This window comes from Tenrec ecaudatus, chromosome 17, assembly GCF_050624435.1.
Source record: "Tenrec ecaudatus isolate mTenEca1 chromosome 17, mTenEca1.hap1, whole genome shotgun sequence".
Taxonomy (NCBI): domain Eukaryota; kingdom Metazoa; phylum Chordata; class Mammalia; order Afrosoricida; family Tenrecidae; genus Tenrec; species Tenrec ecaudatus.
In genome coordinates, this window is record NC_134546.1 from 13,317,528 (window position 1) to 13,329,156 (window position 11,629).

General features: G+C 42.5%; 1 long non-coding RNA gene across 1 annotated transcript in view; it reads left to right on the forward strand.

Moving 5' to 3' along the window:
* LOC142430401 (uncharacterized) overlaps nt 1–8,774 on the forward strand; it is a 44,992-nt gene extending 36,218 nt beyond the window's left edge. Inside the window, exons 3-4 of the long non-coding RNA XR_012780637.1 lie at nt 5,020–5,213; nt 6,671–8,774. This is a non-coding gene — a long non-coding RNA (uncharacterized LOC142430401). The remainder of the gene's footprint in view (nt 1–5,019; nt 5,214–6,670) is intronic.
* Nucleotides 8,775–11,629: the final 2,855 nt, after the last annotated feature.

Below are 11,629 nucleotides of genomic sequence, written 5' to 3' on the forward strand. Positions count from 1 at the left end.
CCTTTCCAACCCACCCTCCGTCTACCCTCCCAGTATCACCACTCACACCACTGGTCCTGAAGGGATCATCTACCTTGGATTCCCTGTGTTTCCAGTTCCTATCTGTACCAGTGCACATCCTCTGGTCTAGCCTGACTTGCAAAATAGAATTGGAATTATGATAGTGGGGGCCAGGGTGGAGGGAGGAAGCATTTAGGAACTAGAGGAAAGTTGTACTTTTCATTGTTGCTACATTGCACCTTGACAGGCTCATCTCCCCCCACCCCTGAGAGCCTTCTGTAAGGGGGTGTCCAGGGGCCAACAAATGGGCTTTGGGTCTCCACTCCGCACTCCCCCACCATTCACTATGGTAAGATTTTTTGTTCTGATGATGCCTGATACCTGATCCCTTCGACACCTTGTGATTGCACCAGCTGGTGTGCTTCTTCCATGTGGGCTTTGTTGCTTCTGAGCTAGATGGCTGCTTGTTTACCTTCAAGCCTTTAAGACCCCAGACGCTATATCTTTTGATAGGTGGGCACCATCAGCTTTCTTCATCACATTTGCTTATGTACCCATTTGTCTTCAGCGATCATATCAGGGAGGTGAGCACACAATGATATGATTTTTTGTTCTTTGATGCCTGACAACTGATTCCTTTGGCACCTCGTGATCAACAGGCTGGTGTGCTTCTTCCATATGGGCTTTGTTGCTTCTGAGCTAGATGGCCGCTTGTTTACCTTCAAGCCTTTAAAACCCCAGATGCTAGCTCTTTTGATAGCTGGGCACCATCAGCTTTTTTCACCACATTTGCTTATTCACCCGCTTTGTCTTCAGCTGTTGTGTTGGGAAGGTGAGCATCTTAGAATGCCAATTTAAGAGAAGAAAGCATTCTTGCATTGAGGGAATACTTGAGTGGAGGCCCAATGTCCTTCTGCTACCTTAATACTAAGCCTATAAATATATGCACATAGATCTACTTCCCCATCCTAATATATAAATACATTTATATATGTACATGTATTTATCTTGACCTCTATAAGTGCCCTTTGCCTCCCAGCTCTTTCCTCTATTTCCTTTGACTTTCCTCCTGTCTCACTTTCATGCTCAGGCCCCACCAGGGTTTCAGTAATTCCTGTTGGTTACATTGCCCTTGATCACGCCTCCCACAGCCTCGTCACCACAGATTTGGGTCATTTGTTGTTCCTTTGTCCCTGGGTTTATTAACACCACTACTTTCCCCCCCACCTCCCCCTCTGCCATGTTCCCCCGGAACTGTCGGTCCCATTGTTTTCTCCTCCAGATTGTTCATTCAGCCTATCTTATTTAGACTTACCTGTGGAGATAATAACATGCACAAAAACAAGACAGCGCAAAACCAAGCAACAATATACAGCAAAACAACAACAAACCAATTAAAAAAAAAACCAAAACAAAACACAAGAAAGAAAAGCTTGTAGTTAGTTCAATGATTGTTTGTTGGCCTTGAGGAGTGTTTTCCAGTCCAGTCTGTTGGGACACCACAGCCTGGCCCCAAAGTCCCCATTCACTGGGAACCTCACCGCTCCATTCCCTTTACCCCTTTACTTTTCTACATCTTCAAGTTGACACGAAACCATCTATTCCAGTAGGCATGTAAAAAACAATTTCATCAATCCCTATTTTTAAAACTTCCATTTCAGAGAGCGCTTGTGCATCTGACCCTAAGATTTCACACAAGGTGGTAGGCTCAAAGTCCCAAGTCCAAGGAGAGTTCTTTCCTGCCTCCTCTCAAAAAGAGAAATGAATTATGACATTTGTTGCTCAAAGCATAATTTTTTTCCAGCAAAATGTTTAGCTTGAAAGATACATTTTCAACAATTGGGGTTTTCTTCTAATTTAAACTTTTATTCTCCTGAAAGCAAAACGTGTTATAATTAAAAAATGGAAAGAAAAATGAGTTTCAAAGGACATTCCCCAGGGGAAATGCTGGTTTTATTACTGCCAGGGACATTTGGGGATCAAGTTTAAGAGAATGTGGTTGAATTCAGTGTTTCAAACGTACTTCTCATCTATAATTACATGTGTCTAAGGTCTTGTAAAGTGGCTGTATAATTGCTTTTGAGTTGCCTATAAAGGAAACCCTGAGAAGCTGCACTGCATGGGTTACAGGGTGAATGAGTCTTAGGAACTCTAGTTTATCCCGTTGTATTTTCATTAGCAATGCGATGCTGGCAAGCAAGAAAAGAGAGCAACTGTGACCTTTTATGGTCAATCTAGAAGATAGGAACCTTTTTAAAGGGTGAAACAATTCTACCTTCTCCCACCCGCAATTGTTAATGTGGCTTATGACCAATGCAATGCATTAAAGAAAAAGTCCATGGGTGATAGTTAATATATCTAAGAATTAGAAGTTTTTTTCTATCCATTTTCATAGAAGATAGCTATGTATTTCACCATCTCTATGACATGGTTTTCCCATTTTTAATAACTCTGAAATCAGACTGTACCTCAAAAAGATGCCATGATTTTATTATTTTTTTAAAATTAGGAGCAGCCCCCTGCCCCCTACTTTCTTCTTGTTCTTGTTAGGCACCATCGAGTCAGTTTGAACTCACTGAGACATTATATACAACAAAACGAAAACTGTCTGGTCCTGCGCCATCCTCACAATTGCTCCTATGCCTGAGCCTATTTTTGGCCTCACGATGTCAATCCACCTCCTTGAGGACTTGTCCTGTCCCTTGTTGCCTCTCTACTTTACTTAATATGATGTCCTTCTCCGGGAATTAGTCTCTCCTGATAACATGTCCAAAATATATAAGACAAAGTCTGCATCCCCAGGGGATCAGTCTATACCCAAATTCAAGGCCACTGTTTTGAGTTGATTCAGACTCATGGCAGCCCTTTGGGACAGAGTCAAACTAACTGCCCCACGGTCGTTCCAAGGTTGCCGTCTTTATGAAGCCGCCTGCCTCATCTGTCTGCCACGGAGTGGTTGGTGTGTTCAAACCACTGATCTTTCAGTTGGCAGCCAAGTGCTCAAACACCACGGAGATGGAAATCGCCGATGATAGCTTCTTTCGGCACCAAAACAACAAAGACCACTTTCTGTGCCCACTGGTCACACTGTCTGGGTGAGCCCCCAAAGATAATCAGTGACAGCGAGCTGCTGGGTCTCCTTCATTGCTATTGATGGAAGGACAGGCAGGGTGAGGGGGAGCCACTGGGGGACGGAGGTCAGTGAACCCAGCTCCCCGTGCTGAGGGGGTGGCAGAGCAGGACATGGACTGGAGCTACCAACTCCTTTGTCAATGCAAACTTTAGAAAGCTAATCCTCGAGACGTTAATATTTGACTTCCCGGCTTTTGACTGTGTATGGCATGGAGGTGGGGGTAGGGCTTCACCTGTCACTGCAATGTGCAGTTGATGCATGTCCACCATTCTGAGAACTGTATCCCCTGCCTGTATGATTTAGCATGACAACCGGATTACATTTATACAATTAATTAATGTTTGCTTGACCACTTTTATCCAATTTCTTTCCATAGCACATAAAAGAGAACCTGACATAAATTCCCCTTTCAAAACAATTGACTTAGCCACTGCTGACCTTCTGTTCTGTCATTCTAAGGATTGATTGGCTATTGTTGAATTGTTTCATTCTACAGTAATTAAACATAAAATTAATTATGCTAGTAACCCATTATTTCTCCGAACCAAGGACTAAGTCATTTGTTTACGCTTGGTTACTCGGAGAATCTACCCTCAGATGCACAAGGGAGGGAAAAGGAAATCCTACTACTGTTGCAATAGAAAGGAAATATTTTTCAGACACACTTTAATGGCTAACATATAATCTGAAGGCTTCTAATTTCCATATGCATAGCATCTTGAATTTGTTTAATGTAATTTAGGTCGTAAATCTTTTACCTTATGATATGGCCATTTAAATATTTTCTCAGGTGGCTAATCATTTAGAAAACCTGTCAAAGAAGAATATATGTTGAGAAAGAGAGATGGATGGAGAAAACCAGAAGCTCCAGCAGAGCCATTGGGCGTCTCTCATTCTTGATTTGGCTTGTTGCTCAACCGACATGAAATTTACTTCACAAGTCATTTTCTTTGTTGGTTTTGTGTAGAAAACGCTTAAAGTGCCTGCTCCTGGGAGCCCTGAACCTGGTTTGAGAAGGCTCACAAATATCACGGGACTAAATGATCAAGGAATACAGTGATCAGAGCTGAAGTAGAGTTTTGTGGTTTTTCCTTAGCACAGTTCCTATTAATTTAATTAACACGATTGAAGATAATATCATTGCACCAGGCAGCAGAAATGTCACCCTGGCTTATTACTTACCCATAGGCTATGAAATGACATAGCTGACAAATGGGTGTGAAACATCATATCTTTCATGGGGAGAAATTTGCTTTTCGCTACCAGTGCTTCCCTATGGCTTTGGGGCATGCTGTTTGTTTTGTAAAAATTTCCAGGAAACCCCCCAATTTACATTTGTGCACTGCCTTGTGAACTTTACCGGATGAAATTCTTGATGTTTTTCAAAATTCATGATCCTCTTCAGTATTTTGCATATTGAGCAGATTCTTGGATTCTCGCTATACTTCATGTGATTTGGGCTGTTATGTGATCAGTCGTTTCACCTGCTCTTGGGTCGAAAATCGTCTCTTCCTAACCTTCAGGTCATTCTAGGCAGGGCTTTGAATCCTAATACCCCACCACAGTGGGCCTGGGACCCAGGAGAGCCAATTAATGACCTGATTTAGGATTGGTCTAGGAGTAGCTGGGTGATGCAAAATAGTTCTCATGCCTGGCTGCTAACTGAATGGTGAGGAGTTGGAGTCCACAGACACGCCTCCCAAGAAAGGCCTGGTAATCTCCTTTTGACCGGGGCTCTTGGTTGGACATGGCTGGCTCAGGGGCTTCGGGACCTAACATTTCTGACTCTCTGTTTTCTCATCCGTACCTCAGCAGGAGTGGGCTAGATGATCCCCTGGGGTCCCTTCACTTCCCAATGATCACGACTCCATGCTCATTTTCCACAGGCAGGGGCTGGAACGGCAAAGGAGAGAACAGGCCAAGCAAGGCTGGAAGAACTTTGTGACGAGACACGCTTCCTCCAGCAACGAGAGCAACAACAACAGACACAGTCACAGCACAGAGTCTGCTATGGGCATGGCTGCATGTGGAACACGTGCTGACCATCTACGAAGGCAGTATGCATCAGTTACGAAGTGAGGTGGGTCTTTCCTTGGGATTCCATGACTTCTAAGTGTCCAGTTTTAGATTTGAAGAGGACTGGCATCGCCAGAAATTCAGAACTCTTCGTATCATCAGAGATAGTTGAAGGGACTCCAAAGCTCTCTCTCCGGGTTCTCTGTGCACATGAAAGGAAATCGTCATCTCCCAGGGGAATGCTGAGTGGGAGTTAATTGGGTAATCACATCCCCCCAAAATGTGCTTATTGATATATTGGCCTCGAGGCCATTCCCTACCATGGTGATCCTGGGTACAACGGAAAGAAATGCCACCGGAAGCATTCCTATGATTGGTTGCAAGTGGGACCAGTTTGAGCTATTCGGTTCTCATTGCAGGTTTGCGTAAGTTGAGTGCCAAGCCTTCCTCCTTACCCCAGCTGACGCCTGTTAAGTATTGTCGCAACCCACAAGCCATTGACACTGACACTCAGATAGAGGTTGTGTATGAGGCATCTGGAGCAGGAATCAAATCCAGGTGTCCCTGTGGACGGGGAGAATTCAACTAGGGCCTCTCTATTCTACTTATTTAATCTCCAGGGCCGCCTTGGAAAGTAGGAATAGTTGGTCTCCATTTCAACGGTAAAGAGAAAGAACAATGTCAACTTCCATTAAGAGAAAGAACAGAGAGACTGAGTAAATTGCTCAAGGTCACACAGGCAGGAGACGGTGGACAGGGCGTTCTGCCAGCACAGTCCAAACTCTTACAACATATGGGGCCCAGTGTGTTAATATTCCAGAGTTTAGGATGGGAACCATGGGAAAGCCCAGATGTTGAGTCAATGGGAGAAAATAATTAGCCGTAGATTGGGATTGGTTTTATGCTCTGAGCTGGCAAAGAGCTGAGAATGAAGAGTTCAAGCCGAAGGAGATTAGCTATGTTGACTATCACTCCAAAAATTTCTCTGGAAGCTGAGGTCCTATGGAACCTTTGTGGTACGTTTCTTCATGGAAATGTCTGGACTTGCCCCTCAGAGGAGAGAGGTGGAAGCCCTCGTCCCCTGTGGTGTACAAGTTCAGAAGAGCAAGATGCCTTGGTTGATCTTTCTTAAGGAAAGGTTGTCATGAACTATTTTGATAAGATGTGAGCCTGAACATTTCTCCTTGATATGAGAGAAAACAGAAAAAACCGTTTCATGCTACTCTAATTAGGATCCAAGGAAGATAAAATATTTCCTATCTCAGGGCATCACAGATAGGAAAATGGGGTGGAGACCACCTGAAAATAACTGGTATTCCCTCCTTTTTGCTTCTCCTTCATTCAAGAAAGATCTGTACATTCTTTCAAAATCTCTAAGGAAGTAGATAACAAGAACTTTCTCTTAGGAACTATCTAAGCCCAGCTTAGGGCTTAATAACTCCAGGTAAAGAAATGTCTTTCTCTAGAGCAAACTTAAATCATTCTGCTGCAGGTTAATTTCATTTCCTCTATTTTCTCTAGTGAGGAAAAAGAACAGCTGTGTACCATCCTCCTGACATCAGCACTGAACACATTTGAACGGAAATATCAGCTCACCCTCAGACTTCCTTACAGCCCTCAGACAGCAGAGGAGTCAATGGTTCTCCAAGTATGTTCCCTGACCACAACACCACCATCTCCTGTGAACACTTTAGAAATGAAAATTCCTGGGCTCCATGCAGCCGTACTGTCCCAGAAACTCTGGGGAGCGGGGAACCAGCAATTTGTGTGACATAACAAGCCTTCAAAATGGTTCGCATGTGCGCTGAAGTTTGAGAACCATTTGGAAGAACAGACATTTGATCGGCTGTGGTTGTTTACTCCAAATAATTGTTGTTAGATGCCATCAGTCACTCGCGACGCATAGTGACACGATATACAACAGAACAAAATACTGCCAAGTCTGGTGCTGTCCTCAAAGTCTTTGTTCTGCCGGGACCCATTGTTACAGCTACTGTGTCAATTCATCTCGTTGAGCTTCTTCCTCTTTTTCTTTTAAAAATCGTTTTATTGGGGGCTCATACAACTCTTACCACAATCCATCCATCATCCATCCATCCACCCATCCATCCATCCATCCATCCATCCATCCATCCATCATCCATCCATCCATCCATCCATCCATCCATCCATCCATCCATCATCCATCCACCCAGCCATCCATCCATCCATCCATCCATCCACCCATCCATCCATCCATCCATCCATCATCCATCCATCCACCCAGCCATCCATCATCCATCCATCCACCCAGCCATCCATCCATCCATCATCCATCCATCCACCCAGCCATCCATCCATCATCCATCCATCCATCCATCCATCCATCATCCATCCATCCATCCATCCATCCATCCATCCATCCATCCATCCATCCATTCATCCAGCCACCCAGCCAGCCAGCCAGCCAGCCATTGTGTCGAGCACAGTTGTACATTTGTTGCCATCATCATTCTCAAAACATTTGCTTTCTACTGGAGCCCTTGGTATCAGCGCCTCATTTCCCCCCCTCCTTCCCCACCGACCCCTCACTCGTGAACCCTTGATAATTTATAAATTATTATTACTTTGTCATATCTTACACTGGGTCTTCCTCTTTTTCAATTACCATCTATTTAGCCAAGCATAATATCCTTATCCGGAGATTGGTACCTCTTGAGAATATGTCTAAAGTACGTGAGACAATATTTCACTATACTGACTTCTAAGGAGCATTCTGGCCATATTCTTTCAAGAAAAATTTATTTGTCCTTTTTAGAGTCCACTGTCCTTTCAACATTCCTCATCTACATCATCATTCAAGGGCATCCATTCTTAGGTCTTTCTTCTTCATTGTGCCACTTTCACACGTAGGTGGGGTGATTTAAATACCATGGCTTGCAACCTTCTTTTTGATACAGTTCCATCTGCATCTCCAAGGTGACATCTCTGCTTTTGAACACTCTAAAGGTATCTTTGGCAGCAGATACACTCAACACAATATGTTTGATGTCTTGACTCTGCTTCGATGGGTGTGCATCCAAGTAGAATGAACTCCTCAACAACTTCAGTGTTGCTTATGGTTGAATTGAGAGGATGCTTGTTTTCTCTGTGTAGAGATGGAATCCATACCAGAGGGTGTATAGTCTTTGGTCTTCATGACTTCACCTTCTTGTAACCTTTTCAACAAAGGGTTAATGAGGCTTCCTTGAATCCGGATGCTGTGTTTGTCTTTGTAAATTCCAGCTTCTCGTATTGTTTTGCTCAGCATCGACGTTGAACTGGTAAGGTGAAAGGACACAGCCCCCTTTCTGAATTTAAACCACGCCCTGTCCTCCTTTGGTTCGAATGACCACTGGTTGGTCTATGTATAGGTTTTGCATGAACACAATTGAAGTGTCCGAGAATTTCCATTTTTTTGCCACATTCATCGGTTGTTCTGATCCCCCTAGTTGAATGCTTTGGCATAGTCAATGTAACACGGGAGGACATCTTTCTGATAACCCCTGCTTTCAGGTAAGCTCCAGCTGATGGTTTATACCAAGTCCTCTTTTGACTCTGGCTTGAATTTTGGCCAGCTCCTTATCAATATATCACTGTAACCATTTTGAATGATCAAAATGGCTGTGTGTGATATTACTGCATGCTGGTGGATCATCGTTCTTTGGCATGAGCCCAAGTATGTTTGTTTTTTTTATCTTTCATTCTTTTTTTTTTTTAACATTTTATTAGGGGCTCATACAACTCTTATCACAGTCCATACATATACATATATCAATTATATAAAGCACATCTGTACATTCTTTGCCCTAATCATTTTCTTTTTTTTCCTCCTCTTTTCTTTTTTTACATTTTATTAGGGACTCACAACTCTTATCACAATCCGTATGGTTTTTTCCAGTCCAACATTCTGGTATAGTTGAGTGAGCATTTCTCATCTTGCATCTGCTTGTTGAAACATCTTAAATAGAACTCCATTCCGCGAGCCTGGGTTTTCATCAATAACCTCGGTGTAACTGGACTTCTTTCCTCAGTACTATTGACTTTTGATCATATGCCATTTCTTGACATCAACCAGTTATTTTTGGTACTATGACTCTGCATTCTTTCCATCTTCTTTTCATGTTTCCTGAGCCATTTACAATTTTAACATAGAAGTCTTCCATACGGTGCCCCAAAGCCTGAATTTTCCTTCAGTTCGTTCTGTTTGAGAAATTGCAAGCTTGTTCTTTTCTTTTGGTTTGGGAGCCCCAGGTCTTTGTACATTTCATTATAATATGTTATCTTCTCAGCTGCCCTTTGAAATCTGTTCAGCTCATTTGCTTTATTATTTCTTTAATTTGCTTAAGCTACTCTAAACGCAAGGGTAAATTTCAGAGCCTGACTTCTGTTTTTGTATTGTTTTTCTTTTGTCTTTTCAATCCATGCTTTTTTTTCTCTCTGTATGATGGTTTTGGTGTTACTTCGTAGCTCATTGGTCTTTGTCGTTAGTGTTCAGTGTGGAGAGGCTAGTTTTGAGATGACCCTTAAACTCAAGTGGGATCTACTCAAGGTCATACTTAGTTCTCATGGCCTTGTTTTAATTTTAATCATCTTCCCTGAATTTGCATATGAACAAGTGAAGATTTGTTTCATAATTGGACTCTGACCTTGTTCTTATGACATTATTCTCATAATTTATAGTGTTTTGTTATTTGTACATATGCCTGTATATAAGAATATGCATGTTTATAATGCAATGTTTATTGGCTAGCAGTTATATACAGTATCACAGGTGATATAAATTTAATAGCTATAAATAAAATCCTGTCTAGGTACAAAAATTCAGGCATCACAGTCTGGTTATGCCTACCAAAGGTTACATGATAAATGCTTAATTTTTAATTAAAGAACATATAAACAAAAAAATTGCCTAGAGATGGAAATTTAGGTTATTCTCACTTATCACCCCCTCTGGCCCTTCTGGACTCCCCCCATTTTTTTGGTCCTTTCCTTTCTATGCCCCTTTCTTCCTTTCACTCTTTCCTTCCATCCTTCCTTTTGTTTTGAACTATGTTGGAAAGTGGAAGTCCCTTTAAACTACAAATAAAAATCCAAACCAAACATACTTCCATAGAGTCAATTCTGACACGTATCAACTTTCTATAGAACAGAGTTTAGAACTGCCTCTGTGGGTTTCCAACACTATATCTCTTTATGAGAGTAGAAAGCCTCATCTTTTCCCCTCAGAGTAGCTGGTAGTTTCAAACTTCTAACCTGGCAAGTAGAAGCCCAATCCGTAACCCACTAAGCCACTGGGGCTATTTCAAGCTGCATATAAAGTGGTGAGCTAATCACCAATGTCTCCAGCCTGTGTGGTTCAGGATCTCACTGTGCTGAATGAGGTGCTTTACGGAGAGAGTCATGGGGTTATCCTCAAACATGCCTGGAGAGACATTTTCTAAAGAATGCCGAGGGATGGGACATTCTACAGAGACCCTGCTGCTCTTCTTAAAGAATGCATTTTGGAACGTTTTAGTGGTTGATCAAGTTATTATTATTTTAATTGACTCATTAATATGATTGTACCTGCAAATGATTGTGACTTGAAACACATACTTTCAGGAATTTGGTGTTAAATTCCTAAAAGTGTGTGTTTGGATTTGAGACTGGTTTATCTCTGTGAGACATTGGAGTCCTGGTGGTGCAGTGGTTATAAGCTGGACAATGATCTGCACATGTGGTTGGCAGTTCCAAACCACCAGCAGCACCATGGGAGAAAGATGCGGTCTTGGTCTAGGAAACTCACAGAGGGTGGCTATGAGTCAGCATTGACTCAATGGCAGTGAGTGTTTGGAGTTTTGACAGCAAACCAAACTTGCCAGGGAAATGAGAATCCATGGCCGTGCTTCATGAAAACAGAGTTGGAACAAGTCTTGGAGAGCTCCAGCCGTGGTCTGACTTGGATCCAAGAGTTATGGACGCAAAGAAAGTTCTGAGTTTCTTGCAAACAATTAAGCCTTGTTGCTTCTGCCCTAGTGCAGCCAGTCTCATCCCTGTTTTGAACTTCATCCTTTATAGAAACTTTGCGGTGTCATGGTCATTAGAATTGAAAGTTGTCATATACCACAACCACTTTGTTTTTCCTCTCTCACTAAAGCTGGCCTGCCTTGAAGGACAGTCTCCTTGTTTTGCACTTGAGTGTAGCTTTGGAGAGCCTGGTTATATGAAAGTGAGATAAATACCTGGAAACATGACCCAAATCTCTAAACCTGAGTCTTGACTCTGCACAGATTGTGTGGCCTCATGAACACACTCCCCTTTCATAATGAGGCTGAGGAAACACATTGTGTTGTCGGGTGGACTAGAGAAACAAATTCATAGGCACTCATGTATGTATAAAAAAGAGCTTTATATAAAAGAGCAACTGAATATTGAGAAAACATCCCAGCCCAGTCCAGATCAAGTCCATAAGTTCAATAT